Genomic DNA, 6,000 nt, shown 5'->3' with positions numbered 1-6,000 from the left:
TCTGTAATAAAAACAGTAGAGACCTTTACATATGATCAGTGATCAGCGTGTGTTATTCTAACACTCATTATTTTTGTAGTACATGTACACAGTTCATGTTTTCATTTTAAAGTATATTAAACAGCAATACATATTTACATTTTTAAAAATGCATGAAGAATAATAAAAATTATATAGATTCACTATTCATCTTGTAATGAGATGTAAGCAATTATTTGATAGAGTAAAACTACATTATTTCAAGTTATTTTGATGAATCTTAGGGAAAAAAAAAGAAGAAAAAAACAAAAAAAGATAAAGGAAAAAAGAAAAGGAAAGGGGATTCCGGCAACATTTTTTTTCTTAAATTTATATATTATTTTTATTAATTGAAAATGTTGATTGTTTGGTTAGGTTTCAGCGTGTGAGAAACTCAAATTTCTACTTTGATTCAGGAGACTGATGTTCATTCCAAGTATTGACAAGCACTCAAACCACTGTAGTGAGATAGTGGCATGAAGACAAACCCTCACTGTCTTTCTCAGAAGCTGTTTTGTTTCCCATGTAGCACAAAATGATAGCCAGTTCACAGGCAGGGTGACTGACAAGAATCCACAGGTAAAAGACTATGGAAGAAAGAATAGCTAAGGCTGCAGACTCCTAGACATGGGTAAAATAGTATTTCATGGACAACTGAAAGATAATTGAACATATATTAAGACGGATAAAGGTGATGAAGTGTTTTCTTTTTTTCATTGTAGATAAAATATAAAGAAGTCATTTCACAGATAAAAATAACAAGTTTAAGTGAAATTGCTTTCAAGAATTGTGACAGTTTCTACTGAGGTATTAACATGGTATCAGGAAAGTCTGCTACACTTACCAGAGACTAGATTTCAATATGGATAGGTATTTCTGTATTACAAAAAAGAGAAACAATTCTGGAGTTGTTGATTCAGTTTAAAAGAAGGGATACACAGATACTACTTAAATCACCTTTTTAGACAGTAAGGAAAATTTTTAACATAACAATTGATGGACATAAAAGTTTAGAATGTAAGAGGTGCAGCAACTATCAACAGTGGATAAAGTCTGTTGATGTCCTTGTGTTTAAAAACCACCTTCTATAGAAATCAAACCATGTTTCATAATGAAAATCATGTTCAGGGTGAGATTCACCTGCCATATCTTGACACAGGTAGACACCTATGGAAGAGCTGGCCTCATCTCACTGCTTTATTTCACTGTTCCCTGCATGCACACTTGCTGTAGGAGACCTGCAAAAGAGCTCTGTGAAAAGCAAACATACAGGGTTTTCTATATTCTCTGCAGTCTGACATGCACAAACAATTTGTCTCTGCTTGGACATCAAGAGGGATGGAAAAGTATCTGCCTCTCCTGGAGGAGCAGGGCCAGGAGAAGGCAGTCCTGTGTTAGAAGGAGTCCCTGATGAAAGATGTGTTGTGGAAATGGAAGAAAGATAGAACAGGTGTTCTCTGACAGGTCAAGCCCAACCAGCCAGTGTTGCGCCAGCAGCCCTGGGAGAAGATGAACTGTTAGGTACAGAATACTGCTTTCCTCATCTGTCTGTAAAGAAGAGAGATCAGTCATGCACCCACACTAATCTTTACAGATCTAAATCTCTGGAAGGACCCTATGATTAAGAACACTACAAGAGATGCCCCTGAACAAGATCCCCAAATGCATTGAAATCCCCAAATACAATAACATAAGGAAATGGAAAATGTTCTTTTCTTAAGAACGGATTATTCATCCAAACCATAACATTTTGTGCTAAACTGAATTAGACATTCAACATTAACATGTTGACTGCAAATGCAACATAAGATAAAGTACAGCACTGATTGTGTAAGGCGTCTAACTAGTGATCACACTTTACAGACAGGTAAGTAAATTAGATGGTTTGGAAATACATTCATTGCATCTAGGGGCTCTGGTAAATTAGAAGTGAAGCTGTATAGGGACTGCTGTTACTGCTAAATAAATTTGATTTTGCTAAGCCACAGCGAGAGAGAGCGTGAGATTCATTTTGTTGGTATTTTTGGCATATGTGACAAGCTTTAGCAGCTACCTCAAACGTGCTGTTTATTTAAAGCAAGTGCTTGACATCTTTTGCCATCCCACAATTGTTAATCCCCAGGCGACCTTCATGTGTCCTTTTTGGATATCTTTTCTAACCCTCCAGCCAGCCTTCATGTGCTGTAAGAAACCACTGCCCTCAAATACTAAGGGTTCTTAATAAAACATGCAAATAACGCTTGGGCAACAAGATAGGTGGAATTAGGAAGGGACAATAATCCATTCATTTTGGAAATGGCAGTGCAGGACCCACCATACCTGAGTGTCTCTGGTGCTTTTAGCACTCCTGAACCCTTCAGGTGATTGTGGCACCCTTTGTACAAGCAGCAACCAGCTCCCCTGTGACACTGGTGATGCTAAACACAACTCACCTGCAGTGAGAAGCATCGCCCACCGCAGGGTTTGTAAGCATGCTAACACATGCCCTGCTCTTCTAAGGGTTCATCAGAGACCTCCATTAATACATCACAGGTTTTGGTACTGGCCACATTTCAGGAAGGGTGGCAGGGGGTGAACAAGCTGTTCTGGCTAATGCACTTATTCATTTGGCCACGCACTAGGAAAGACAGCGTGCTTATCTGCTGCAGGGCACCAGCTCGGCTCCTGAGCTCAGGGACTCTCAGGGGAAGCGTGTGGGGAGGCAGGCCGGTGAATGCCAGCTATGAGCTGGTTTTAAAGCCCCTTTCAGCAGTCTGTTCTGCTCTCCGGGAATTCCAGTAGTTCCCTTTCTCCTTTCACTATTTTTTTCAGCCTCGGAACACCCTGCTTTGCCCCTGGTGCCTCACCGCCAGCGCCTGCCCGAGCTCTGCCCTGGTGTCCTCAGCCATGGCGCAGCCTGCCACAGGCCAGGGCTGGCTCAGGGCTCCACCAGCCACCTCAGGGCCCTGCCAGCACCGGGCCTGCCCTTGTGGCAGCGCTGTACAGCAGCATGGATGCTGGTCACACTGCTGCAGCCCCACAGACTGTCCCCACTGTGGCACCTGCCTCTGGGTCTTCAGCCCAGCCATCACACCCGTCTGCATCCCCTGCGGGGGGACAGCAGGATGAGGGACGGGAGCATGGGGTGAGCCTGTTGGAGGTAGGGGATGAATATTGTGCATGATACTTATTTAATCCTTTCTTCTACCAGTCAGAAATAACGTTGCCTGTGTAGTACTAGTGGTGGCAGACAGGAAAGTATCAGTGGCATCGGTAGACCCCCAGACAGCTTACGGAGTATACCTGAAATGGGAGATAATTTATTTTGTCCTCTATATGCATTTATTCTTTTTTTCTGGAATGTATCATATATAATCTAGTCTTTATGCCCTCCCAGTTGCAGTAGCTTGCTTAGTGAACGTTCAGCAGCGATCAGTTGCAATGGCTCTGTGGCTGACGCTTACCAGGGATTACTGTTTATCATTGCTGACTTCCTGGAAAGCTGCATTGTTAGCCCAAACTGAACATGTCATAAAGGTAAAGCACAAACTAGTTATAATACAAAGGGGAAATTTTCATCAGCATAGTTTTTGCAATTGTGCTCAACAAGCAAAACTTGTCCTTTGTAAGTGCCCAAACATTTTCCTTTTGAAGAAGCCACCGTCTTTCAGCAGGGCTGAGAGCTGGCTAAGAGGCCGTTCAGGGTTCCCATTGCACTGCAGCCTCTCTAGAAGCATTTACAGGTTCCTCTGTGCTCAGACAATGCCTCTTCCCCTTTCTCAAGCAGTGCAGCAATTTTAGCTCCAGTAACTGTTGCCAGTGTGAACAACCTCAGAAAGAATAAAAGGCAAAATGAGCAAGAACTGGACACAAGGAGAGAGGAATTTCAGTGACGGATAGATGTGCAGTACTAGGTTTGGGCTTGTTACATGTGTGGGTGAGATTCAATTCCAAATTCTAATATCTACATTTAGTCATCTTCATGCCTAAATGAATATGTAGGTGAGTGAGCTGGATGTCTAAACTCCCACTGTAGGCACTACTATTAAAGACAAGGAAACGGGGAGTGCATTTATATACAGTAGGAGGGCTATGCTTGTGCAGGTAGTAGGGAGAGAGTTGTATTGGATTTGGTAGAGAAGGGAAGGCCTAGGGAGAACATTATTTTGTGAAAAGCTGTAAAATCTTGTGGCTGTTTTCATTCTGCTTGATTGAAACAAAAGCATTGTATTAAAGCAAAAGTTTTCCTGACCTTTTGAAGAGAAAAAAGCTGCAGGTTTTTATGAGCTCCCACAAATAATATTTTTAATTTTGACTTTTTTCTTTTACTTCCAAAGGTAGCAAAATAAATTATACACAAGTCTTAATCCCCCAGACACACATACACACATACACATGTGCATACACACTTTTCCTTGACCTCTTGACCTCCAGCTTTTACTTGTCTGTATTTTTTCCAAGTTTTTTCAATTCATATAGTATTAGTTTCAGTTTTTCTTTGACAGCTACAGAGTTTTTCCAAATTAAGAAAACTTTGCTCTTAAAATCACAAAAAGGAAAAACCAAAAGCAAGAATACATACAGATAGAAAAGCAATAGTCACATTGTGTTCTGTTGTATTGTCTAGCAACATAAATGCAAAAACAAGCAAGTGAAAAATACAAGTGAAAAGGGACCAAGCAAAGTGCTACAGGTTATGGAAATCTAAAATTTCAATCTAATTTTGAAAAATACTTTGAGATTTTATTTTTCATAAGTCCTTTTGAGTCTTCAAAAATGTATGGATTATTCTTATTGTATTTGAAAAAAATCTGCAAATAAAGACTTTCAGCCAGCTGCCAGCTTTATGCCAGTATTACATATGACTGTAGGAAAACTATGAATTTTCCTTTTCTTGGTAACCAGTTTTAATCCAGGTCAAAACTGCATGCACCAGCAAAATGAGACAACATACAGAATCACTGAAATACCTGAAATTCATAATGAATTCTAGCTCTCAGGCAACGTAATTGTCAGACAATGGAAGACATGAAAGAAGTGCTGTTTTACACTCAGGTGAGGCTCTAGCTGTTAAGGTTACACCATAGGCATCAGCCTTATTCTTCAGAGTGAATTTACTCCACATGTAAAGTGAATGTCTGCCAACTTCTTCCCCGCCCCCATGATTACAAGTGAGCTAAGAGAAGAGGAGGAAGGAATTTAATCACTTTCTTATCCAGACCTCTGAGTAGGTGATGCTAAGAGGGAGTGAAGCCCAACAGGTGCTGTAAGTAAGGAGGCAGTATGCTATGGGATCAGGTGAAGATGCTGATATGTGATTCAGTTCAGATTGCCTTGTTTGTCATATGAACTCTAATTTGGAAAGCGAAGACCAACACATGAAAAAAAGCCCCAAATGAACATCTGTTGCACGGAGATTAAATTGTTTTTTAATAAAGTGAAGGGCTCCACTGCCCTCTTCACCACTCTCCTCCTTGTCTTGTTGCAGACCATGTGTAAGCTCCTCCTTAATCTGGGTGGGGAACATCCCAGGGATCAGCACAGTGGATTGGCTTTTTTCACAGGCTGGAATGGGGTTCAGCTCCTTCTAACAATAACAGTCTCTCTTCCACACTACAATAGGACATGATTGTTTCTCTTCTAGAGAATGTAAATTTATTAATCCTTTCCCTCCACATAGCACACTTACCTTGCAAATGTAATGCTGGATGACCGCCCTGCGTTGAGACAGCACTCATTTCTCCTGCTTCCAGTGAGACACATCTGAAGTTCAGTACAATGGTTCCATAGTCCTGTTTGTATGATCTTTGAAACCCTTCAGCCCCAGAAACAACAACTGGATTTCTATGCCTTTCCTCTGGGACCTAACTTGGTGACTTCAGTCTTAGAGGCTTCTGTCTTCAACTCTAGACTTAACTTGTTTTGCCCTTTTATTAGTCCTTGTGTCTATGGTGACTTGCTGTTACCCCCTTGGAATCACACTGCTCTTTACTTTGTCTTCCT

The sequence above is a fragment of the Falco rusticolus genome, chromosome 1 (genome assembly GCF_015220075.1).
Source record: "Falco rusticolus isolate bFalRus1 chromosome 1, bFalRus1.pri, whole genome shotgun sequence".
NCBI classification, from domain to species: Eukaryota; Metazoa; Chordata; class Aves; order Falconiformes; family Falconidae; genus Falco; species Falco rusticolus.
The sequence above is the reverse complement of the archived record's forward strand: the minus strand, read 5'-3'. Positions refer to the sequence as shown.